This window comes from Haliaeetus albicilla, chromosome 24, assembly GCF_947461875.1.
Source record: "Haliaeetus albicilla chromosome 24, bHalAlb1.1, whole genome shotgun sequence".
Classification (NCBI taxonomy): Eukaryota; Metazoa; Chordata; class Aves; order Accipitriformes; family Accipitridae; genus Haliaeetus; species Haliaeetus albicilla.
Window position 1 is genome coordinate 2,094,109 of NC_091506.1, and position 27,792 is coordinate 2,121,900.

At 44.9% G+C, this 27,792-nt stretch overlaps 1 long non-coding RNA gene across 1 annotated transcript; it reads right to left on the bottom strand.

Annotated features, from left to right (window-relative positions):
- Positions 1–647: 647 nt before the first annotated feature.
- LOC138681832 (uncharacterized) lies at positions 648–26,959 on the bottom strand. The gene is made up of 4 exons (XR_011322039.1): positions 26,873–26,959; positions 10,686–10,813; positions 2,967–4,089; positions 648–1,402 (listed from the first exon to the last, which is right to left on the bottom strand). It is a non-coding gene; the product is annotated as an uncharacterized lncRNA (long non-coding RNA).
- Positions 26,960–27,792: the final 833 nt, after the last annotated feature.

Genomic DNA, 27,792 nt, shown 5'->3' on the forward strand with positions numbered 1-27,792 from the left:
TGGGTTTGTTTATTGTCTAAGATTAGACTTCTAGAAGGCAAAGAATAGCTTCTAGAAATTATCACACAAAGTTCCTGCAGGAAGAGATGCTGACAAAGGCACAATTTTAATAGGCAGAAAGTTTACGGATGTCAATCTGTATTTATAAAGAAAATGGAAGAAATAAGAGCAGAGGAGTAGCAAACTTGTGGAAAACAAAGTCAGAATTTAGAAACCAGCTTTGTTTTCAGATCAACAACCATCCAAGTGAATTTCTCATGTGGAAATCATTTAAATCCTCTCTCTGTCTCGCAGGCAGCAATATCTCCTCTGCCTCAGAGGCGAGAGCAGGGAAGCCTATTTACACATGAGTAATACTAATAAATATCTCTTGCATCAAAGGAAATTCAGTGCTACAGCCCTTTTGTGGTTCTGAACGCACAAACAAAATTCCTTGGGGGAAACAGAGGAGGAACCATGACTTCCAATTTCCCAGGGTAATTTCAGCATCTGAGACACCAGCGCAGAGGAGAGAAGCACAGTCCCATCTGCCCTCAGCACCCGCAGTGCCCGGCTAGCTCGGGCGCCTCGCTACAGCTGGTTTATTGCTGCTGGTTTATTGCATCATTTAAGGCAACACTCAGAAAATGCAACATCATCCCTACGTTTGCCAGATCCCAACCGCAGCTTCAGGGGAGCAGGCAGAGCCCTGATTTTGTGCCCTGACACCAGCCAGCCGTGGGGCACAGGGGCCGTGGGAGCAGGCGTGGGGCCGTGGCCGGAGCAGTAAGCGTTCTTTCTTTTGGTAGATCATCTGCTAATACCCTAATGCCATTACAAAGTTTTACTCCCGATATGGACAAGAAGTATTTGAGACATAGTCTGAGGCAGCAAGTCCATGCCTTGACAGAAGAAGGCACTGCAACAAGCCTGCAATAGTCTCGGAGTCATGCCCAGGAAGTTTTTTAGTCTGTTTTAACCTCAGCCACTTTTAAAATGAACCTCACTCAACGAACGTGGGGTTGAAAAGGCTTTCCCTTCTTCTTTTTTTTTAAGCATGAGAAATAAAACACATTAAAAGCTGCAGAAATTACCTCTTACTATGGACAAGCAGAGATCAAAGGCAGAATATTACTTTAGAGTGATCCCAAAAGGTCAGCTTTTTGAAAAATCTGGAAAACACCATGCCTTCTGTCTTAATCTGTAACCCGCCAAAGCTTCCGGCACAAACCAGTGTTGTGCTACCCATTGGTCTTTCTCAAGTACATTATTCCACCAACCTTTTGCAGTCAAATGATGAATTAACCAACTGTTAACTTCACTTGTCTTATCCACAGAAGAGACACGATAGGAAAGCATGTTTTCAGCTTTCCTCCAACTGTTCAGGGAAGGGGGAGGGCGTAGGCAGCTCTTATGTAAGGTCCTAAAATATAAACCAAAATTGCCTTAAATTAAAGAAGTCATCCCATTCATTTCAGTAGGTTCTAGATGAGGCTTTTTTTTCCCCATGTAATTTAAAATAGCAAGAGGAATGAATGATACTGCATTTGTTGTTTCTTTTAAGCCTGTGCACAGTGAGTCATGCTGAAGTCCCTAAAAGCTGTCTCTGATGCCATTTAATGAGTATGAATTTCAAGTTGTCTGCTTCACCCATTTTTAAGTAGGCCAACTAAAGCAAAATATAACTGCACGTGCACGCACTCCTCCCCACCCACCTCGGTCTCACAATACGGGATGTAAACTGACACAGCAAACAAAAACACGAGGATCTAGAACAAGAGCAGAAACAAGTCTCTGTAATTAGTTGGAAATCTTACGGGAGTTTTGCCCTGTATGCTACTCTTGCCAGCACATCACATCACTGGGAGAAAAACTCACTTCTCCATGTACACAAGTGCACTGGAATTTGCTGCTGAGGACCAGATCCTGCATATTGCCATTTGCCTACTCCATAAAGTACAGCAATTATTTTTTTATACAGATCATTTGTTTTCCATAGAACAAAAAGTTCAAGATGCACTCTCTGATATTTCAGCTGAACTTGCAGACTCCCATCCTCCTAAGGAGTTCATAATAACACGGATGTCTCGTTCATGCCAACAGAGATGTTCATTTCTATGAATAGTATTCACATCATAACAATTTGCAGGACAAGACCTAACCCAGTTAATTTTTCAGAATATGAAGACTGGAAAATGGAGCATGGCTCTACCAGGAGATGTCAGTTCTCTTGTCTAAATCAGGACTGGATTCAAACTGTACCAATGTAGGACATGATCCCATTCCATGATTTACTAAACTAAAGGTTTACTTTTCCCCAGTAAAGCTGGAGTACTGTATAACCTGCAATACGCACAGGGACAGACTTCTCTAACAAATTCTGTATAAATATTTGATACAATTTTTATATAAATCCACAACATGTATCTGATTGCAGGAATGAACAAATCTCACACTGTAGTCCAGCCTGGGCATTTTCAAAGCCTCAGGTTGACACCTGCATACATATATTCGGTATGATAGCTGGACATCTACAGTTATTCTTCTGGCCAAGGAACTTAATCTTAAATTCCTGTATAGGTACCAAAATGAAGTGCTGGAGAAAAGAAGCTCCTAACTTGCTGTTCACCTTTCCTATTTCAATTGGGGGGTGGGGGAGGTGGGGGAATAAATTCAGTTCTGTCTTAACATTTCTAAAATACTTGTGAGATGCATGAAGTCAACGGACCCTGCAGGTCACTCAGCATCTTTGCAAATCAGGCCATGGTGTCGTATGTTGGAGACCAAATGAGTCATACAATAACAGTACACATGGCCATAATTATTTTAAAGGAAGGAAATTAATCTGTCATTGGGGAATTAATGCAGCGAACCGACTTTCTTTCATGAGAGCTGTAAGCAGCGTTCCTGTATCAAAGCCTGTAGTTACATTTGATATTAACAAAATGTGTGCTGTCACCTAGTAGTTAGTCTGAACAGTTATTTACCCTTCACTCGTGGCCTCGAGCAGCCTCTCGTGGGTCCCAGCTCCAGGGAAGGGATGAGGACTGAGGGCAGAGCCCAGGTCCTCCTCTGCTCCAGGCAGTTCCAGGGCTCCTTCCACCCATGTGAGTAAACACAGAAAAATGAGAAATTATTTGATTACCATTAGTGGCATGCAAACGTGTAGGGAAAACATCGCGTAAAGGGGAGCTGCCCCAGAGCAGAGCGACCTGATGGAGCACCCAAGCGTGTGATGCACCCGACGGCTCACGGCAGAGCGGGATCACCCTCACCGGCATTGCAGAAACTGAAAATTACAGCTATGAATTTCTGTAACAGTAAAAAAAGGATTTTATACCCAGTTTTCCTCAAGCCCAAAACATGTTTTACATGGAGCAGTTACCCACAAAGCTGCACCAGACATCTTTGCAGGAAAACAAAATCCAGTACAATTTCTTACAGCATACAGTGTTAATGCAGTAAGTCTATGTGACTATCAACTCCAGAGATTTCTCAAAGCGGTTACTGGTAGTGATGAAAAGTGATCTTGTAAGTTATGTCAAAACAAAACCACGGTTTAAGCAGTCTGTGTAAGAACCGGTGCTAATGGCACCAATGAATCTGGCTGTAGCCAACACACTGTTTTCAAAAACTGAATTGAATCAAGACATTTATTGACACCAGATCAGTGTGTTTGCCTCAACTGCGAACAAAAATTTGGCGTGTCCTGAAAACAAGCTGGCTGCAGCTTGACAAAACCATGTGGTTTCTGTACAGAGAAGTTTTTTTGCTTCCTTCAGAAGGGGTTTTCTCAAGGAACATGTTTCTGAGTTGTTTGCACAAGCCAGCCCAGCTGGCAGGATCACACCACTCGTTCGCACGACGTTATTCTTTGAGCAAATACTCCTACTGATGAATACGTGCCTGCTTTTCTGAGGAACCGCAGGAGAAGTTCTCATCATCAGCTGCTAAACTACAACTCTGCTGATGATGCCCTTAGAAGAAGCGCAGGTGGCTGCCAGGAAAGCGGCAGCTTCCAACCAGCAACGAGTGGCGGTCGTACCTCCATCAGCAAACAGCGTTTGAGCCATTCCTCGCTGATAAGGCAGGTGGCAGAGGCCCACTTTTCTGTAATAATAAGATACTTAGTGGCAATGTACGGATGAAATGTTTGTGATTGCTAATAAGCAGAGCAGCTGCGCTGAGCATGTCGTGTGTGCTGCATTCAGAACCTCATGTCAAAGTTTTCTTGGTTTTGTTATATATTCAATATTTTGTCACTGACGCACACATAGAAACTTGGTATTTCTGAACCATTTCCACACACTCTCATTATTTAAAAGCTCAGTGTTTCTAAACAAACGCTGGCCACCAGGAAACAGAAATTAAGTCCAAACCCCTGTTTCCCAGTCCTCAAGAAGCAACTAGACCAACCTGGCACTCCATCCATGCTCCAGCAGAGGGGCTTCAGCAGCTGTCGTCTCACTTAACGTCAGAGGCAATCTCTCAGCCCTCATTTCAGCTCATTTACGTGAATTTCAGAATGTTTTGGTGAGAGCATTTTCCTCATTTGATCCGAACAGGATAGGAGACCGATGTTTTTCAAAGAGACTTCAAAAGAGCCTTCTGCAGTCAGGCTGTCGTGGAGCACTTGTAGTGCCAAAAGTCCTCTGAGGCAGCTCTTCTGTTCATCGCAGCCTTTGCCCCGCTGGCTTCACAGAGAATCACTCACATGAATTTTATATAATGTTTTTTGTTCTGCTCGCAGTTTCCACTGGGAGGAAGCACGCTTGGGAGGTTTACTCCGTCTTGCTCTCCAGCAGACACCCACCTTGTACCCACCCCCCAGAGAACATCACACTACCACCTCTGCTGTTTCATCTGCATCTTCTGTTGCCACCCTGAGGCATCATTTTCATCTCAACAGTATTTCCACGTTTCTTTAGCCCATTTCTGGTCTGAGTGAGCCACAAACCCAGACCCGTGCTGCCTGCGCTTCGGCTGGCCATCAGTAACCTCACTGAGCAAGAGACCTGTCGGCTCCATCTGGCAGCAAACATCCTTCCACGCACGTTTCTTAACCGATGGAAATTCACAGTTCCCACGAGCACGCTGGCAAACTGTGGCTTTAGTCGTGAATCATATGATGCATTTCAAATTTTTATTTAAAATATAAATGACTGTAGCAGGCATGGCTCAGCAGAGCAGTAGCTCCAGCAGCAGAGACACCAGTCTCGACGGCATTTCCTGATCGAGGGCACCTCTGCAAGGAAGAATAAGGATGCAGCAACCCTGATATTCCTCCTGGGAAGAAAACTACCCATTTTAACAGTGGCCATTGAGCTCCGTAGTTAATAATTTATCTGAGGCTTAGCCAGCATTATTTGGGAAGCAGAAAATGAGCATAAAGGAGCATCAGAGCCGGTCTTGCAAAGGGGTACGGACACCAGAGCAAAGCCCCCGTGACCGGGAGGAAGATCACGGCTCACGTCATTGTGCACTTCTGTGCTGATGCCAGTATCGCTCTCCAGAGTCGCTTTCTGAGCATGGACTGACCGCAGACTAATGAATTATTAACTTCTTCTGTTTAGGAGATACCATCGACATTAATCCCAGAGTGCATTTTCAATGCTTTTGGCACAACACATCCAGGAGAGTGGTGTCAGTCACTTTTACAGCCCAGCTGGCGTTTGGGAGCTGCTCTTCCCCAGGTTCCATAGCACAAGCAGGGCTGCGGGCACGGCTGCAGAGCATCCTGGTGTCCTGGGAGGGCTGTATCCCTGCGTCCTGGAGGGGACGTGACCCCCATCGCTGGATAACCTGTCATCCGCGGCACGGGATGCCCCCATTCGTTTGGGGCACTCGTTTCTTCTGTTTCTTAATACTTTTTTGCTTCTCTGTAGCTTAGGTTTCTTCTGAATGCTCAAATTACTACTCGTTAACATGAAAAAATTAGTTTCCATTTGGCAATGTTACAATGAATAAATCATCACTAATAACCACTGGGATAATAATCTGCTTGGGGCTATAGGTGCAGACCTTGAGAAATGAGAACAGAAGACCTTGAGTGGTATTCAGGACTGAAAAAAAGACAGCGACTTCCAATGTTCCTCAGCTTGGAGGAGACCAGGGAAAATTTTCCTTTGCTGAATATTCACATTACAGGCGTTTTTGAGCTAATCATTTGGTTTCAGAATTTTTGCACGCTGACTGCCAAAAATAAATTACTATGAAAATGGGGTGCTGTATATGTATGAGCTGGTGTAACGCAGCACATTTTGGAGGTCAATGCAAAAAAGGAAAAGACGAGCAGCCAGCCCAGACGAGGCATTGGCCCAACATCAACCCCTGCTTGTGGGAGGCACCCAGCACGTGGAAAGGAGGTGCAAGAATCTCCCAGCAGATGAGGAGGGCAGGGGGTTATCCACCCATTTAAGTGGTCTCTCCTTGATTTTTTTGCAGACTGGTTGAACTATAGAACTCAATATCCTCTCTGAAATATCTATTACTCTAGGTTTTAGGTTTTCATACCACATAATTGCAGTCCTTTTTTTTTTTTTTTTTTTTTTTTTTGAGTCCTGCATATTAGGATCCTAATGTGGCAGGAAATTCAGCTATTTGATTACAGGCTGTTTCTAATTAACATGGCATTCTGATATTCTCCATGTGATCAGGGTCTCAGGTCCGTATTGGAAAAAGCTCAATCTCTTCACTTTAGATATACCTTTGGTAGTGACTTTCCTATTGCCAATTCGAATAGGCACACACAATTGCTTTTGCAATTCAAGACAATGTACACAGAAGTTCACGCTCTGCTCCTGGCTGTTTGCCATATTTCCCTACAGCTAATAACATTCTGTCTAGAAACAACCAAGCCAATAATTTGCACCCATCAACCTCGTGTAACATAATGTGCCAGCTATTTAGTACTGGAAAATTTATCACTCAACAAGAGTCAAGGATCTTGTACCAAGCAATACTCCCACTTTCTAATTCCTGTCATTTCACTTGCTCTACACAATTTGCCAAAACATCTCACTCCCTAGTCTCTCCACAGATTTAAGACCAACATTTGTATGTATTAGACTGGTCATAGAAAGCCAACCATAAATTTATCTATAAAAGCTAGCCACGCAATGTGTAACAGAATACTCAGACGTGAGTATTATGTACAAATGAATATAAATATTGAACTTGGACACCAGAGCAATTAGACACTGTCACATTAACGCCACCATCTCCTCCATGTACGGGAGGGAAGGAAAAGTGAGGGTTTTCTTTCTGTATGGGACTCTAGCCATTTGTCATACGAGTGGTGCAGATGACCAGTAATAAAATGTGGGAAATTCATCATCATAATGAATGACCAGGAATGCAATTCCTTTTCATAAAATGTTATAATTGCAGTAATTAACTACCTGGTTGTTCAGTTGCATACCATTGCTGTTGCACATAATTCATCACAGTTTCCCGTGGTGACAGCACATTAAACACATCCTCAGCTACAAAATTCAGTAGCCTTTGCACGGCAGTGAGTTGCCAACCTAACTGATTAATCATAGAATCACAGAATCATTTAGGTTGGAAAAGACCTTTAAGATCATTGAGTCCAACTGTCAGCCCAACACCACCATGCCCACTAAACCATGTCCTGAAGTACCACATCTACACGTCCCCCTATTAAACTGTAATCTCTCCAGGAAAAGCTGAGGTGGAGACAAATGCTGTGACCTGAGTGCCCCAGTGTCCAAAAGCAGCAAAAGTGACTGCAAAGAACTTTAAAAAATTTGCAAGAAGAGGAGTCGGGGCCACTCAGAGCCATGTGCCGTGTGTCTGCCAAGGACTGGTGACTTCCAGGCGAGAGGGAGGCATTTCTGCGGCTCTACTGGCACGCTGCCGGAGCTGCGGTGGGCACACTGAACTCGGGGGCTGGTGCTAGGAAGTCCAAATTCACGTTACATTTCATAGCCATGCATGACAAGGGGAGGTGCCAGCCCTCCGGCATGCCAGGATTACACCCGGGGGGGACCAGGTCCTCCCAGGGACGGCAGCCAAGCTGGGAGGCTGCAGCAGGCACGGGCTTGTTCGGAGGAGCCCCAGTGGCAATGGGACACCCGTGTGCTTTAATACCCCCGGCATCTCTCTGCATAAGGACAGCCCATGTTTCTGTCCTTCACGTACGGTACACAAGCCCCGGCATGCACAGAGCTGCCTCGGGAGGCGGCTGCACGAGCAGGGGCTGCCGGTGGGAGCTGGAGGATGCCCTGCCTTGTGTGATCCCAAATACAGTCTAAATATTAAATGATAAGCCTTACCATTATAATAGAGGACTAATACGTTTGCTGTAATGGATAGCACATTTCTGTGCTGCTCTGTATCAATACAGATGTATTGCTCCAGGCAATACGAGCAATTAAGCTGTAATGAGCCGCTTCCTCTGCACACACAAACCTGATCCTGAATTTCCTAAATTAAACTGTAATGAACGATCCAAACCAAGATGGGTCGACAGGGGACAGCACAGGGGGTCTGTTGGGCATAAATCCACTTGTGCTTTTTTCCTTGACTTCTGGGGGATGCTGGGATGGGCAGAGGGGCTCTAGGGCAAGCGGGGAGGAGGGCTGAGGTATGTGTGTTATTGGCGTGGCCAAACCACACCTCTGTCCCCACGCACAGCGCTGGGGACCGTGCCACTGAGGCACGGTCAATTCACCGAATTTGAATTCTCTGTTTTCCATCCTTCCTGAACAGGGGAACCTGGTCATGCAACCAGCTGCTGCTACAGCTTCCATCTCCTTTACAGTCATGAAACTGAACTTCATAGCTCGTTCTTTGCCCTAATCTTATACACTACTTCCACCTCTAAGAGGATCTCACATTTATTCTGATGAAAGGATCAACTTGGAAGAGAGATTTTAAATATCTCAGGCTCGTGCACATCTGGTTTATTTTCCATAGTACGTCATTTCCCCGCAACAGGAGTTCACTTCAAAGAAATATCCAAGGGGTAGATGATAAAGAAGTACAGATGAGAAGAGGGTTGGACAAAAGCGCACACAATACAGTTACATGATTGCCAGGAATAAGAAAAGAGTTGGTCACTGCAGACAATTAAGATTAACACAGCAAGACACTGGATAATTAAAACAGTTGTCCTTATGCAAAATTCAGCAGATATTCCCAAATGTCAACGCCAGACAAATTGCACCATCTGGTCAGCGAGATAAAGTCTTTTAACAAGAACTTTGTAGACTGAAGGTTCTCATCCATAAAAACAGGTCATGCTGGTACACTATGATTTTCCAAAATGAGGGCAATCTACTCTTCCTCTTCTCTCCTACTTCATTCCAACTTTAAAAAGCACATATGGTGCATCCCCAAAGTGACACTGTCCAAAAAAAAAAAAAAAGGATCTGATCTTAACTCTCTCCTTTCTTACAGTGATAATTTCCTGTTTAGCCTGATTCCAGTTGCCAACATTACCATTGAAAGACCATTTGTCCTGTTAGGAAGCCATCTAAATAATAAATATAATAAAAATATAACAAATATATAATATAATAAATATATATGATATATCTTAGTATATATGCTTTAATGTTATATCCTTATATGCTATTATAAAATAATTGTATATTGTACAAATAAATGTAATATAATAAATAATTAAAATGTATGTTTCTTTACAAGACACAGTGATGTCTAAACTATCCATGTAATTTTGACCAGAACAGTTTTCTGATCTGTTTGGAGTATTTGATACCTTGAAGGCCTTATTTGTTATGCCTACCTAAAACTATTCTCTGAACTGCTGTTGACTAACATAAACAATTTTCCTGATTCTCAGCACAAGTGCTCTCATGGGGTTGCTGCCTGCCAAGGCAGCTGAGGCTCAATCCTGCTGCACAGGATCCAGCCCTGTTTCTCTGAGGTTGCCGCAGGGTTTTGTCCCGCTGCGTCTGACATTTGCACGTGCCCTCATGTGCATCATGATTTCCAAAGTGGACTTCGGGGTGTCTCCAGGACTTCTGGAGAAGAGCTGGCAAGTTCTGCTTAGGAAACATTTTACCCTTTTGTATTTCTGCCCTTGGTTTAGCAAGAGGCAAGTCAAACGGTGGGAGCCACTGGGTGCAGACCCGCACCTTCCCATCAGCCGTCGCCCCTCGGACATGGTGGGTCCAGTCATCTGCTGCACCGAACCCTCTGCAAAGCCACCACACTCCCACGTGCGAAAGGCGAATAAAACTGCCCTCCATGAGCCAATAACACCATAAGATGATTTTGCTCAGCCCTCAGGACACAAAGCATCCGGGAAGCAGACCACAGGCACACAAGGGATTTTTCCAACACTTCTTACATCGAACAGCACTATTAGAGGGGACCTCTGCGTACCCAGAGATGCCGGGCACTCCCAGAGCGCTGACAGCAGGGTCTGAAACCCTTTCGGCACTACCCATGTAACCACACGTGAATTTTTCATGCCATGTCTGCAAAACAAGCCCAGGAACCACAGGGATCCCCTCCTGTTAAGACCCGATAAATGAGCCATTTCAGGAAAAGGAGAGGTAATCTTTCCATTTATCTCAACGCAGCTGGATCAGCCCGTGATGCATAAAACCTACTGGCCTTCCCACATCAAACATCTGTAGGTTGGCCATTATTTTGGCATGCCTACACATAGCTCATAAGAGTCAGCCAATTAGTGACAAACATGAAGCGTTTACCTGCAATGCTGCTAATGCCAGGCTATCTTGAGAGAGTTGTTTGTAAGTGGTTAAATCTCCGAAATTCATTTTGAAGAGATGATGAATTAACACTACATAATCATCTCAAAGGCTGAATGTCAGGAGCACTGCAACAAAAAGAAACAGCTTTATATGGGAGGGGAAGTTCTCTTACGTCAGTATGGGTTCAGAAATCTAACAGTTTTAGTTACTGTTTTATACATAGTACTAATTCCCTTGATTATGCTGTGAAATCAAAATACCTACTGAAGACCTTTTTCCTCTCTAAAAAAAGCCTTCAAAGTAAATAAATATTCATATACATCTGCCCATCCGAAATGAAAGGAGAATGAATCAATAATTTTCATAGCTTAGTAACCTCCCGCCAAGTGCACTGTTATTTGAGATTTTTATGTGGAGTTTGTCATTATGAAATTCTGTTTAATACAAGTTTAAAAGTCAGACAAGCATGGTACACTAAGTCAAAGCTCTTTTCTAGGCTATATCACATGGCAAAATATCCATCTGTTCTCTTAACACCACATTGCAAGCTGGTACATTCATGGTAGAAAGTTATTTTCAGATATCCACAGCACAGCTACAGCAGTGCTGTATCCATTAAGACACCTGTATATATCCTCATTTCTATATGCTGAATAATTTACTATGCATCGGAGGCCAGCCCTGTACATGGCACTGGATTTGTTACCCCGTTAGAAGTACAATGGGAAAGACAATCAAATGATGAACTTAGAGATCTGCTTCAGATAATGTAGGTGGCCTCATTTTTACTGACACGCCTTGAGATTTAGGGTGCAGAGAAGTGATAATTAAAGAGACATTTGAAAAGAGAAGAGAGACTACAGGTGGTGCTCGTATTTCCAGCAGCTGGAGGGATGACAGACCACAGTGCATCAGGAGAATGTAACCACTCCTGGAGAGGCTCTGGGAGGACGTGAGTATATTTAAAGATTAATTAGCAGTGCAAATCTAACTACTCTTTGTCACACACAGTCTTGTAATGGAACCATACACACAGTACTGGGACGAGACTAATCAGAAAGGTAAATGCCACTTGTGGCTTTTTTTCTTCTCATGACTTTTGCAGTAGCTCATCATGTTCTTGTCGGGCTCAAACGTCCTGTTAGGCCAGGAGAAGCGGCTGGATATTCTGCATGTCCAAACTGCCAGGAAATCAGGGGGAATGAAGGTGGGGGGGATGTCACTGCAGGTGAGCAAAACATTAACGAAGCAAAGGACAAAGCCCACAGGATCAGCGGGACCTGCAGATTCCCAGGGGAAGCCAACTCCACGGTACAAGGTGTCAGATGTCCTGGCAACATGTCACCACAAAACCTTGCTGTAAAATCAGTGACTCTGCCAGCACCTCCGGTTCTAAGACAGGGTGATGATTTCAGGCAGTCATCAGTGAGCAGACTAATAAATGTAAAACACAGGGCTTTACCAAGCAGAAACTCCATCTTGACCCTACGTTTGCAATCAGATGCATTGGAAAAAGTCAGTAGTTTCATGGGCAGGTTTATGAAAGCAATGGTATGGGGGATACGTATGTACGTATTTTAAATATATATATATATCTCAGGAAAAGGAAAATCAATCTCATTCAGAACCAGATGCCGGCCATGAATTCATTACCACGAATGAAGTTACCTCATGCACCTTTGATGCCTGGAGGTTGAAAACTCAGACAATCTCACTTCTCCCTAGCATCAAAGTGCTCTATTTCTCCCCCTTAAGTTCTCGACAATAATTCATATGTCTGTGTCACATTGATCAAACCAGTCTTTGAGATCCTGTTCTTTTGTCTATATCTTCTCTTATAATCAGCTCCCAAGACCATGGGGAGGTAAGGTTTCTGGCAGAAAAGATAAAAACTATGTATTGTACTGATCTTTTTGATTAATACGTAGAGTTAGCTATAAAATCATTTTTATCATGTGAACATAATGCCTTTCAAGACAACAAAAGGGCATTTCAATTTTTTATCAAAACCTTTCGTGAGAGCATAATCCCCCAAGGTGAACTTCTTCTGGGACAACCCAAGTAGCCAGGAGTGAATAAGCATCTTATAACTTTGGTATTAACTGAGAAATGATTCACGAATCAGCAGGGGTCCTTTGAAGGAGCCAGTCATTTCTTATCCCTGGCTATGGAGAGCAGCTAGCGTGAACCTGTGCTGCAAGTAAATTAAGTCAGGGGCCAGCCCCATTTCAAGAGGAGTTCAGCCCCTGTGGTGCGCAGCGAGCTGCAACGCCTTCGGTGCCATCAGCCCTCTCCAGCATCAATCCTTTCCCTGCCAAAAATAGCTGCGTGAACGAGTACTACGTGGATTTAGAGCACATCCAAAAAGTAAACAAATATGCACGAGCTCAAAATAGCAGGAGAGGAGTAAGCAGTTCCTCCGCGAGAGCGAGCCGGGTGCCTGCGCTCCAGCGCAGCGCCGGAGCCGTGCAGGGCGCGGGAGCCTGCGGCACGGGCTGGCAGCGAGGACAGGGTGCTGCCACAGCAGCGAAGGTGAGAAGGTGAAGCTGGGACATGGGAGACCTTTTGAGCAAGGCTTGATTTGCGGCTCCTTCGTCCTAAGCTGGCAAAACCGTCAGCGGCGCTGGTGAAGTGCACGGGGAGCTGGATGAAGATGGGCGTGACGTGATGGGCGTTAATGCAGGCAATGCTTCGGTTTGCACGCAAAACCTTTTGGGCAAACTCAGGAGCACTCCGGATTTTCTAAATAACAATGTTCTCAACTATACCTCCACTGGGCTTCCTGTTCTAAAATCTTTCACTTGAGCCTAATAAAGTAGATGTTAGTTAGTAGCGTCTGACTATGTATTAGACTCTAAAAATATGATAGCGACCTTCCATTTCTCCCACAGTACTGCATGAAACCTGTTTCCCAACGTTTACCAGGTACACAAATTCCCAGCAAAATCATAGAGTTGCTTCCATCGATTTCTGTGGAAACCAAATTAATACATACAAGGCACAGTCATACTGAGCATGTAATAATCCAATACACATTAAAGTTTGCATAATTCAAAAAAAAACATTTTAAATCACTCATTGAATTAATGAGTACTCAGTATCTATTAACAGTTCCCTAGCTGTTAATAGATAGGAGTTAACAGATACAGAGAGAAAGCAGATTACTGAGGGAAAGGCATAGCATAGAGGAGACGCAGGGAAGGCAGCCAGGGGCCACAAGCGCCCTACATAATGATACATATGCACCATTAAGCTCTGTGCTGGCACAGTATGTATTTTGAACTGTAAAACATGAGTATAGAAACGGCTTGTATTGCATTAGTGAGTTACAACCCTTTTGCTGACCTAAGTACACCTTTCACAGCATTTCCCTTCCGTGGGGAGATGGCACGGGCTGGGGCTGGCGCAAAACCCTGGGAAAGGACTGGTCTGTGATGGTTTTTTTCACTCTGGAAGATATTAGGCAATTATTCAGAGGTGGGTACAGTGTCATGGTCCCCAAACGTGGTGCTGTTCTGCGCAGCAAAAATGATCCTTTTAAAAAACGGGGCAACCTTGAAAGCATCCAAACTGCACATCTTCTGTCACATTGGCTGCTATTACAGTGAATTGAAAAGGACAAAAGAAAGCATCCAAAGCACTTCTGTTGCCAACATCTCCTGTTACCTCCATCCCTGTGCAAAGGGGCTGAAGACAAATTCCCCAACAGCGAAACCTGGAGCTGTTTTTCTGCAGAGCTTCCCAGGCTAAGGAGAAGCTCCTTTTAAGTGGGGAGAATTGACTTGTACTTTTAACCAACATTAATCTCTGAGCTCCCACCAAGCCACATGAAGTCTCTCATTCACATCAAATGAACCAACACGCCTCACTAACAAAACCCACAAGTTAAGAGCATTATTATCTCATCAGAAATACACTGATTAGTGCATCAGGACTCAGCTCCTGGTAGCTGATCCTCCACAACAAGCTGGAGAGAGCAATGCTTTCTCTTTGCTGCTTTGCAGCACACAGCAGACACTTCCCACTATTTAAAAGTTGCTCAAAATTAACACTTGTGACCCGAGACCCACCAGACGGAGGTTTCTAGCTGGAGAGGGGCTGCGTGTACTGAGGCATGCCGAATTCTCCCAGACACCAGAAAACTCTTTGTCTCTCTCAGACTTACCTTCCATTTTGATGCCCCATGACTATATGAACAGAAATGCACAGACCTAGCTATGTAAGGCTTTAAAAATTGACAATATTTTAATGCAAAAGGGGCCTTTTAATAATAATTTTAAGCACAGTGTGGCTGAGATTCCAGGCTGTCATAAGAAAGCAAAGAACCTCTTCTGGTGGAGAGCTATAAAGGGCTATGTCAGACAGTATTTTGTCGTCTCTGTACCCATCAGCCTTCTAAAATCAGCGAGAGCAGACAATATGGAAAGCAGATATAAAACGAGGCCTTGCTGGATGGTCTGTAGGTGGAGGGGGTGGAAAGAGGCCCTGGAGTATTTGGACCCTCCCTGGGGTTTTCTCTGGTTAGAGGGTGCTGGGAGTGCTGGAGCTCCCAGCAGCTCCCGGCGTAGGAAGGGAGCGGGCTGCCTCTCGTCCCGTCGCCTCCTGCGCGCCGAGAGCCGTTTCCAAGTCTCGCCCACTCAGGGGCATAATTATGACGACTTTGGAAATCATTCCTCTCTGCCCGTCTCCATGCATAATTTCAAATCAGCCTCCCAGGCAACCAGCAAGAAGAGCTCCACGGAGAACTGTGGCAAGCTTTGAAGTTCGAGTCTCTGTTCCGTTTCCAGAATGATTTTGATTTAATGATAGATGCATACCCTGCCAGAAAAGAAATTTCATAATGGAAAGCAAGTTATCTGGGTATAAATATAACCCAACTGCCGAGCTGCAGCGTAGAGCATTCCCCGGAGAACAGGCAGGGCTTTGGGCTGAGCTCAAGTCTGGGGCCTGGAAAGTCTGCTTCTGTCTCCTTTTCCAGGGCTGTAAGGGTAGCAAAGAGAGGAATAACCTGAGCACAGCTGTGAACCAAAACGTTTGTCTAGAAGTTGTGCGAAGCACAGGTTGACGCCAGCGGTTGTGCAGCAGTCAGCCTGACCTGCAAGCATTAACCTGCCCCAGTTTTAGTTCTTTCTGAGGGCTGCATGTGTACGTCTCAGTTATTCAGAATGTGGAATGCCTGTAAGATGTCAGCAAATCATTTAATTGCTATTATAAGTTACTTTTTATTACTGCTTCAGTAACTATAAATTCCATCTGGTAACATCAATTATATTAATATAAGCACCCTCAGTTTACTCATTATAATTAAAGCAACTCTTAAATAACGAACTTAAGAAGAAAATGCCTTTCTTATGCGAAGTGTAAAGCAGAGCTTGGGTTTTGCCTCTCCTTAGGCATTCAGTCACTTCGTTAAGCCATAACAAAGTACACAAGGCTAATTACGAGAGCAGTAGTTCTCAGAAGCACAGCTTTCCACTAATTTAAAACACACTGAGCAATCAGAGTCAACAGAGACTTCGCCTTTTGTAAAGACATTTTGCAGCCTCTACCAGGTAGATCACAACAAAAGGTGTTAAATGGGCGATTTGGGTAGTCATCGGCCACTGATGGCTTTAACTGAGAATAGGGCCACGATTATTCAGATCACGATGATTATTTAGGTCACATTTACGTTAAGGGAGCCTTTCCATTCCCTTTCTTGGGGACAGTTTGGGATCATTACCTTTTTTAAAGGACTATTATGAAGCAAACAAAAAGTTCTGGTGGAAGTTGCAATGTCCAAAGCAAGCAAGGGTTAGCCAGGCTTTGGGTACATTTTTCACATCTGTCATTAATTCTTCAGCTCATTTCAGTCCCGCTTCACCCCACCCTGGGGCTGGAACTGGGCTTATCGACTTTTTTTTTTAAACCACTTTTGCAGAGGCGAGACCACCAGCTCATTTTGCCTCTGAAGCCAGATTTGAATTGTAGAATCCAGAGACAAAAGGCTGGTGCTCCACACTCGGTGCACAGTATCCTCTCAAAAAGACTTACACTCCCTTTTCCCCCCACACACATACAAAAACATTTTTCACACTCTATGACTTTCTGGCTGGGCTATTCTTGCCTCTTATCTGGGTTTCTAAAACCTTCACCCTACCCCAAGTCCCAGGGACCACAGGCTTGCCGAGGAGCTGCTCACAGACTACAGGACAACTGAACATGAACAAAGCCAAGAAAATGAAGCCAGATCTTTCCTTCCGCTTGCATGGATTGACATTATTAGAGCAAATCCCCAGATGATGCAGGAGGAAAAAAAAAAAAATCTGTGTTCTTCACCTGAGCATCAGTACCTCTTAATTTTAATAGCAATTGAAGGTGAAGCTGTTTGTGAGATATAAAGGAATTTTTTAACATGTACTCTCACAGCACTTGTGCAGAGCCCACCAGCTGGGACAGCCAGGGACATGGCCATGCAGGAGAAGCCCCTCTGCCCAAGGACTTGCACGCCGAGGCACAGGGCCGGCAAGCACCACCAGCCAGAAGCATCATCCTCGGCGCCCAGCAGAGCCCTGCCGACCCTTCCACACCCCTCGCTACTGCCTCTCCCTTCATAAGCTCCCCAGCCTTTTCTTGAGGACTTCAAGAAGCAGAGACCTCACCAGGCTGATTGCAGCGATAAGCCCGCATCGCCGTTTGGGCTGTGTGCCTGCTCTCCAGTTCCATTGCTCCGATTCCCATCACGACACTGATTTCTGTCAGAGGCCTGGAGCAGCATCACATCTTTCACGTTCAGCTCTAATCACCTTTGATCAGCTGAGATTAGAAAGCTCCTTTAATCCATTCGGGGGGAAATAGCCTAAGAAACTGAGAAACTACTGCAACTGGGCATCACCCAGCTGGTCTACACAAGCTGCCAGAAACTGGCTGGGAAGGAAACTCCTCTCCCGATTCCCCACTTTTTCCCCCCCACACAATTAATTGTGTGCAGCTGCAACTGCATTTGGGATGTGCCAGTGTAAAACCCCCTTCCCTTATCTTTAAAGATGTATCTTCCAGTTCATGCTTGTGGTGCTCATATTTATCTTAAATAACATCAGCAAAACGAACTCACCATGACTTTTGTTTTTCAGATACAATATTCTTGTCAGCAGTAGAGAGCTTAAGTGTTCTTTCCTTTCACACCCATTAGGTTGGAACAAGCTTTAAAAGCATAAATAACCTTCCTCATAGCATAATGAAAGGCCTTATTACAGCCTGGGATTAATTTTTCTAATCTATTTACAAGCAAAAAGTCAAACTCGAATTTGACACTGAGGAAGGAAGGCAGGACTCATTATCTCCAGAAAGACTCAAGAAAATGGATGAGCGTAAACATATGATAGTTTTGGACCCTGAATCTGTGTCCCAGCTTCTAATTAAAAATTATTCAGCAAAGCCCTGCATTGCAAACATCATTAGCTACAGGAAAAATGAAATTCCTAACTCCTAAGCAAAAATGTTTTGATCTCAACTATTTATTTATTTTTGAAAGTGATCTTAACTGCTCAGAAACGTGCTCCATTCCCTTTCCTTCTCCATGCAAAAACTCTGCATTATCCTTTTCTCACCGAAGGATCGGTAGGACATAACCACACACGGAGCACAGTTTCTCCTAGGCGTTGCATGCAGGGGCCCTCACAAACCTCATCTCACCGCCCACGAAGCCCGTCTAACTCCCCTCGTGCCGAAGTGCAGCTGCGGGCACCGCCGGGGAAGCCGCTTTAGCATCCAGCCCTGCCAAGGCAGCGGGAGCCCCGCTCGGCCAGCCGTGGTCCAGCGCGGCGGCTTGGCCGGAGACCCCCGGCACACGGGCAGAGGGAGGGGATGCCGCGACACGGCTGCTGCACACACGCTGCATTACGTGAGCACCCAAGAAAGGGAGGTTTTGCAAAACGAATCTCGCCCCAGAGATTCGTTAAAGGGCTGGGTTTCTGCCTCCACATGCGGCACTCGGCTCTGCGGTTCCCGCAGCCGTGCCTCCCTCTCCAGCAGCCCAGGAGCTGTAATTGCTGCTGGTTGTCATTTCATCAAACCTTGCTCCGAGCAAAAGTTAATTGACGTGGGCTTAAGGTAGCCGGCAATATCTGCTGGACAGCCCCGCACGACGGCTGCGAGCGCTGCTCGTTTCTGTCGTGGGTAACGATGCGGACAGCCTGCCAAACGGCTCTGATGGAAATCATCTCATGGAGCATGAGAGGTGTCATGCTGAGCTCCAGCTCAGGCTGCGAAGCTGCAGAATACAAAATACAAGACCGCTTCTGGTGTTTTTCTAACTGGGTATTTTTGTCCTGCGTTCATGACAGCTTCGCTCGAGTCTGCAGGATTTCACCTTGCGATGTCTCAATCCGCTGCATTCCCACGTCGTGTCCCCCAGCCCGTGCTCTCCGGAGGGTGCAGGGCAGGGGCACGGCACCTTCCCTTGCCCTCCAGCAGCCCTCCCAAGGCTGGGGCACAAATCCTGCCAACACACACACACCCCTACCTGAATATCAGAATTCCTGCTATGTTTGCCATCCTAAAAAATTCCAAGTGCCCCCGTGACGGGGATGTCAATGCTCCCTTTCCCCTCCCGTGTGACACTTAGGCGCACCCATGGAGCTTTTCTCACTTATTTCTCCGAACTTTGCTTATAGGATTTACTCCTAATTGTATTTTGGGAGGAAGCCCAGCAGGGATTAGCATTTCTAGCTGCATGGCCCCTCGGGGCAAGCTCAGACCCCGCCAGGTCTCTGCCCCCAGACAGCATGAGCAAAGCTGCCACCGCCAAGGACGTCCATGCAAAAGCAACCCTAACTCATTCCTGGTCAGGTCCGGAGAGGAGTGCTCTGCAAACATGCCAGTGAATAACACTAAACAGGTACTGAAATATTCTATGAACAGGGAAAAAAAATCGTTTTGTAAATATTACTCATTTTCCTCAGCTGCTGGTTAATAATATTGAATTTTGTCCTGCGTACAGTCTTCACTGCTACTTAAGAATAATGCACATTCTTAAATACCTGAGAGAGTGCTTGATGCTTTGCCCACTAATAACCAAGGACTGTAATAACTCTGGGATAGTCCAGCAACCAAATAAACCAAAAACCCCGTTTAATAAGCTCCCTCCCAAAGAGCACTCAGGGGTATGTTCACAGCCAGAGCGGGGCTGCACCACTTGATACACTTATTTGCATTAATACTCCTTGAGTAGCTGACTACAATCCTTCGACATCAGAGGGAGTCAAGGTACAGAGACCGTATGTATTTATTCAGTGTGTTAACTGTATTTGTATGTGTTTATTGCATTTATGTGTATACTTAATGTATTTATTTAACTCTATGAAAAATGTGCCAGGAGATTTTTCAGTTTGTATCCATCTCCACCAAATGTAGCTAAAACCAGACTCATTATGAATCCTGCATAGAGCACTGCTTCCATTCGTACTGAAAATTGATGCTGCCAAAATGGATATTATCTTATTTCTGCCACAAGTATCTTATGAAATGGTGTTGCCTAACAAAGCAAGAAATAAATGTAGTAGGAAAACAGTGTCCAGCGCTCCCAGAGTTGGCAGTGCAGCCTGTGCGGAGCCCAATACAACATTGTATACAATTCCTGCCATAAGAAACACACAATATGCCACTTATTTTTATACCTTCAGGCAGAAGGATGTGGCTACTGGGAGCATTGAGGATGGAAGTGCATCTCATAGTAAGCTGCATTCTGTGAGCAATCTAGGGAATCATATATTAATATAAACCAGTTGCTTTTTATATTCTGCTTTTTAATACAAAGAATCAGTTTTTATGCATTTGAACAGCTGCTCTTTGAAAAGGATGGGAGACGATGGCTGAGTCTCAACTGCCTTTTGCCTGAGAAGTTGAAATAGGGACCATGAAGGAAGACATCCCACAGCTCCAGCCATCAGAACTTCTTTGCGCTGTCACTCGGGGGAAATCAATACCACCCTCAGCTGGAAAACACAGCCCATACACAGCACGTTGCTCATCTCCCTCGTTTCTTCCAAAACACACATTGCTGCCGATACTGAGCATTTTGGGGGACCTGAACCACACAGAATAGACTAAAAAGCACTAATCTACTAAGACAAACAAAACCATAAAACATCCATTTTACAGACTATGGATATGTGCTTACATGGGCTCTCCCTCCTCCTGCATTCCTCAGGCTCTTATTCCCAAAGAATTCAAGTACCTGGAGAAAGAGATGAGGAGTTCAGTAATTAGACCTCTGGCAGTCATGTTGGGTTTTATTCTAAATAGCTCTTGCGATCCCTTAATGCCAAAGAAAGGAGGAGGGGAAGAAAAAAAAATAAGAAAAAAAAAAGAAAAGCAGGTATCATGAGGATTTTTATGTCCCAGACTAAATAAACATGCAGGATTATAGACACTGCCTGAACCGAACAGGTTTCCTGCCTGGGGCAAGGAAGGAAAGGAAGGTGAAAAAACTTTCTTACAGCACATTCAGTGGCATAAATCAGAGCAGCTTTTGGGTACAATCTGTTTTTTCAGGCACCACACATCTCTGTACTGAGTATTGACTCTGGCCTCACCGCTACTTTGCTGGGCATATAAATGGGAGTATTGAACTGCTGAGCCAGTTTTCTGGATTTACTACAAAACCCATACTTTTGAAAACTTCATCCCTACTGTGGGCATAATCAAGGGATAATTAGGACTTAGTGAAGCCTACAACCTTTCTGCTCTCGATCTTTCTCTGCTTTTCATAGAAGAAAAGAGCTTGCACAGCATGCCAAACTCTTTTCCTTTATTTGTGTTATCACCTTGCTAACTACTTTGTGGTTTCCAAATCAGACCACAGAAAAAAGCTCCCTTTCCATCTCCTCCCCACACCCTTTCCAGAGCACAGTAAAACTTGGCACCAGATTTCTTATGATTATCACTTTTTCACTTTCTAATATGATTATCAGTAAATGGCTCTCAGTAACTATTTGAAAACATTTTCAAAGTTTACTTTTAAATAAGATTTATAAAGCCCATAAAAGTCCTTTCCAAAATCCAGACATCCGTTTATGAAAACAAGTCACTTCTGAAATAGCCTGTTATCGCTATTTATGTCTTCATTCTTTGACTTCACAGCTCATTTTTTTGACTTCTCTTCCATGCCAGCCAAGAGAACCAAGCCCAGCAAGCAGACCCAAACGCTGCGGGACAGAAGGAAGCAAGAGGACCCAAAACTTCAGCCCTGAACACGTTCGTCAGATTAGCAGGGCATCATTACACCTGAGGCAATATACCTTTCCTCTCCGCTGGGCTTACTAGCTCCACTCAGTGACCCAACACACATGCTGGTGATTAAAGAAGTGGTACCGGGGTGCAGGGGTGGCCAGGCGTGAGGAACCCCCAGACGTTGAACTCCAAGGACTGCAGCCCAGCCGCGGGCAGGCGCAGATGCTGCGGCATGCGGGAGCGCAGAGGCATCCTGGAGCGAAGGCAGAGCTATTACCCGAGCAGATTGCGTCGCTTTACACGTGTCCTTTCCAGCAATCCTCTCAGCTATTCCAGCCTGTTAGGATGGCTCACAGGGTGTTTAAACAGTTTGGCTGTGTCCTCTGGATAATTATAATGAGCTACAGCCTACCAAAAGGCCCCATAAAATGTGATTCTACTCGTGCTGACTTATCTGACTGCAGCACTCATCCTGTCTCCTGGGAATACTTCCAAGAAGTAGGGCACCTCTTGCCAAAACAGGGGGAAAAAAGGAAAAGGAAGACAGTCGTCATTGTTCGCTCACCTTTCCGTACACCTGCCTACCTGACATCTCCTACAGCCTGGGGAAAACCCACTCCAAGACACAGCAGTGCGCCCCGTGGCAACACAACTGCTGTTTATTACCAATTAAATTCCTGCAAAGATCCTTTTGGGCTTGCAAATACTGAATGTAAAGTGACTATAAACGTGAATTATTAGCCTTTTATAAGCCTGAGCTCTCCATATCTGCAAGTCACTTCTCTGACAGCCGCTGCTGCTGGCAGATCAGTACACAGGTCTGGGAGGGTTTGCATTCATTTTGCTCCCCGTGCTTTTCGACGCAGGGCTGGATTTTTGCTCGAGTTTGCTTGAGATGGCTGGTCCATCTGCCGGCTCCGGAGATGGGATTGCCTCCTTCCCCTCGGCAGGGGCAGGTCCCCAGTGAGGGGCTCAGCCCGCTGCAAGGCACCAGCTGCAGTATCTCCCCAGCCTGGACAAAATGCGCATCTTCCTCCCACCACAGTAATAAACTTCAGAAATCCTCCTGGGTGGGTGGTTACGCTGCGGGAATGGGGCTCTGGAGGCACTAGAAACAGTGTGATTCCCCACGGGGATGCGATTTCATGAGAGCTTCGCTCCCACCCAGGCACTGCTGCTTTGGAAGGAAATTGTTTTTATGAAACAATCACTCAACTTAACTTACATGAAGAAACATATTAGCAGGCTCTGCTGCTCCCAAGGTGAATTGGACATGAGCTTTCCCATGGTGTGCCACCTGCTTTTAGCCAGGGACCCAGGAGGGACAAGAAAACATGGAAAAAGTGCAGGATGCTGAGCAGTCATCTCATATGACAGAACTGAAATGGGGAGCAATTTAGTTGGCCGGGACCAGAAAATGGCAGAAAGATCTTTCTGCAATGGCAGGAAACACCCAAGGACACATACAATGCCATGGGACTGGTCAGCAGCACATCCTGTGCAGTGGTGTAATCCTATTATTATTATTTGTATTTGTATTTTTCTAGAAGCAAACGTAGACATGACATCCAGCTGGGGACAAGGATGGCATTGTACTAAGTACAAGACCATCATTAATGGATTTGGCTGGCAAGGCACTGAAAAACAATTCATTAACAATCCCTATCACCATCATCCTTGGCCAGCTATAATGACTATATTACTATAGCATAAAGAGCAATCCCACAGATGCATGATATATGAAGTACAAAATGTGTTTTCCTAAACATCTGTGAGGTAGGCAAGCAACAAATTAACTTGTTGTAATTAAGTCTGATAATGCGATGATTTGAGCATGACCTTTGTAAAAAGGACAAAAAAAGTCTACCATCATTCATTAATGTTATTAAAGCAGTTGAGCTCTACTAAATAGATGTCCATCAACAGTACATTGCCAAATTGCTACACAGGTAGTCTTAATTAGTGTCTAGCAGGGCAGGTCACACTACACATGGGCTATATAGCGAAGAAGAGTTCAGTTTTAGGCATTAAGAACTGTATTGATATCGGAGACAAGATAAGAGCTTCACCAGTTTGTCACCCGAATCCATACAGAAACGGCTGGGGTGACCCTCCGCAAACACCCCTGGGACAAATCCGAAGGAGACAAGGGGAGACCTGCAGCTTGGAGCGATGGGAAGTAATTGTGGGAGGGAAACAGCGCGCGGTTTTGTGGAGATGGCACCATCCATCAAGCGACCAAGCACAGCCAGCACCGACCCTGGGCAAACAGAGCTGCCCAGATTCAACAGAAAAAGCCTTTGCAGGAATTCTTTACGTTTGCCTTTTCTTAAAAACAGGTGGGACTTTGTTTAAGCGTGTCACAGAACATTTTAAGAAGAGCACAGAAACTACCTGGACCTCTCTCCTGTTTGCTACTCCGTGTGGAAGGTGCTGAGGCTTCAGCAGGGACCCTCCGCGCTGGCTGGGGACTGGGACCCACAAGGAGCGGGCAGACAACCAGCAACACGTTACACCTGTGGGAGCCGTGAGACCACCCGAAAATGGTCTGAAACACCTGAAATTAGGCCAGCAAGGCACCACTTCATCACCAAGCTGGGTCTTGATGCTCCTGGCTGCCCTCCTCTGCCAAGCCCTAGCACACCACTTGCCAGCATAGCAAGAAAAACAGACGGTGTAAAAAAAGCCACCCCTGAGGTGTTGCTTCACAGCTCAATTCCTCATCTGTGGCGCTCAGGGCTGCTGGCGGGCTCAGCACCAGAAGCTGAATGCATGCGGAGCCCAGCCAGAAACCACGGCTTGCAAAAAATCACGCACCAACAAGAGACGCGACAGACCGGTTTAATTAACCGCAACGTCCTCTCTACATTACTCAGTTCTGTGGGACAAAGGTGTGACTTAAATAATTTTTAATGGGTGAATAACTAAGGAGAACTACAAAGATATTAAAAAAAACCCCTTAGCTGTGCCCGCTGCACCCCGGTGCCGCAGAATTACGATCCGCAGCAAGCACACCACGCCGGGGAAGCAAAAGTTGTATTGTGAGACAACAAAAAAGGAGCGCATTAAATCACGCCTGTGCTGTGGAGGGGTGCAGTGGGTTTGTAAAGCCTAATTTCTTAAAAAGTAACTTTGGCTGATAGAGCGGATACGTGGCCGCATGCCTCCTTGATAGGAAAGTTCTCCCCTGTCAGTGTGATCTAATATTTGTTACACACTATTCCTCTTCTTTTCCTGTGGCATTTCAGCGCAGGGCCAGGGCTATAAACAATAACAAGGGTTTTATGGCCAAACTTTAGAGCTCTTTCACCTTCTCTACTGCTAACTTTTTTATTTTTTTTTACTGGAGAGGGAAGGAAATGAAGGTGGCAGCATTTACAACACAAACACAGCACTAAATTCACCTGAGAGCTGTTCCTGAGGGGATGTGGGGCTGGAGTCACAAGTGCATTAAGGTAAGAATGAGGCAACAAAAACAGCAAAAAGAAATTAATTTTTCTCAAAATGAGAAGAAAGACATTCTCTAGAAATTAAATAGGTTCACATCCTCACGTGTAAAAAAACCCGCAACTTGTAAAAGTGTGCTTTGATGTATAAAACTAAAATACATCTAAATTATTTTTAATTATTAAAATTATAAATATATTTTACTGTGTTAACATAAACAATACCTTACCCTAGAGGGTCCCTTGGAGGTCTAAGCTAATTTTTATTATCCTCTATTTTAGAACAGTAACAAGCATCTGCTTTCTAATTTCCACAGCAGAAGCACGACCAAGGCCAAGAAACTCACTGCTGCCTGGGAAGCGCCAGATCAGCTCGAGCTCCCAGCCACCTCCCTGAGGCCGAGCCCCGGCACCTTCAGCACAAGGCCCCCGCTCCCGCGAGGCTGGGGTGCACAGGGGGTGCAGACCCTTCTTTCTAATTTAAAAGCAAACCAGGCTTCGGCTGGTTTATCTCAACCCATTTTCCACCACCGCGGGAATGCCCAATTCCTGTGCTGTACCCTAACAGGAGGTAAGGAGCCTGCTTGCTTTTTGCCTTGGAAAAAAAATAAAGAGAATATTGCAGACTTAAAATATTTTTTCAAGGCTGGGCTGTGCAGGCTTTACCCACCCCAGCGCACGGGGAGCTGCCAGCAAGGGGGGTCTCGGCACAGGCGGGCTCAGCAGCGGCACCTCCGTGGGAGGATGCTCGACTGCATCGCTCGACATTTAGTGGTGCTACGTACAGCACCACTGCCCGTAACCAGAACAGCCCCCGCTGAAGCATGCAGCAAACTCCTCACTTCGCTGACTTTCATTACAGCAAATTTCCAGCGACAGCCAAGACCCCCAAACCACCTCATCTTTGAAACAGCCAGAGGCTAAGAGGTAAAATACAAACATTGTCAAGACAGTTTGGTATTAGCAGTCTAACATCATTATAGAGCTAAGTGCTAGGGAAGAAATCCAATGAGCCATCTGCAGAAAGAATAGGTATTACACACCCCTAACAGGCACGGCCAATAAATATATTTATCAGTTTAGAAATGCTAAATGAGTCTGTGAGTCTGTTCCATTTCATTTCTCTCACAGAATATTTCTCCAGATAAATATAAGGATGTTGAAAGCTTTTCATCTTTGCAGCTTGTTAGGAATCTAGATTTAAAAAAAATAAAAAAATAAAAAAATCCAAGGGTCTCTGCAGGGTTTTTTTCTAAGGCTCACTCACTGTGGGAAAATGCACACGCAGCCCTTTGCTTTCCCTTGCTTTCAAGTTCATGAAACATCTCCTGAATAAGTTTTTTCGTTATTATTAGGATGCAAAATAATTTATGAAAAGAGGGCTGTGGACATACACCCTAGTACAGACAAGATATCTCCCAGTTCTTACTGAGACCTATCCTCAGGCACAGTTCCTATCCTGGCAAAGAAGTGCTCTTAATATAACTACGGGTTTATTGTACTCATCCCCAAATTCCCACCACTTACTTTGCTGTTACGTCAGGAGCGAAAGAAGCAGGTATTTTATGGCTTGTGGAGGTACGATGCTGGGAAATGTCCCATGTCCAACGTCACTTAGACACCATCACATTTAAGTCTCTGCCTCACCTCAACTTTAAACCCCCTTTTGAGCAGCCTCAGTGGAAAGGAAGATTAGCTGGTTTTATGCTGGCAGAGATAATACATATCCTTTCTATTTATTAAGGTTCAGTAGCAGTTTGAACCACAATGGTTTTTATTCATAGAGTGATTTGCCTTTCAGACGGCTGCATTAGTGATCCAACCTGCTTTGCACCAAGTGAAGGACAAGGGCTGATTGCTCATCCCCGATCTTTTGGCAAAAGCATCACATATTTATTGTAAAAGATGGTGAGAAGGGAACCTTTTAAAAAAGTTGTGGTTTATTTTTTTAACTACTTTAAAGCAATTTGTCCCCAGAAAGAATTGTTTAAACATGAAGGGCATAAAAGTAACCATATTCATACCCATTTTGTCTTCAGGAAATGAATCCTAGGACTTCAAGCCTTGTGCTGGAGATATAAAACTCCCAGGACCCATGGAAAGCAGGTTTCCTCATCCCTTTAATTGTACCCGCCTTCCTAAAATTGCAGTGTGAATGCTAGACAAGTGCTGGGTCCCACATGGAAATGGCTTTGTAATCCCCAGCACCCTATAGGTCAAGCAGATTGTCTGAGGTGTCTTTATTCGCAGCCGTATAAATGATTGATTTAGTTCTTCTCTAATACAGCGGGGAAAACTCAAGTTTTGCTTGTATGATATTCATAAATGATGCATCAATGCAATTCATGATTCATTTCTACATGCTTTTTACATACCTATCCATCACTTCAAGCATCGCCGGGCGCAGAAGCCGCGCAGCCTCCCCAGGGGAGTCCCCCGGGTACCTC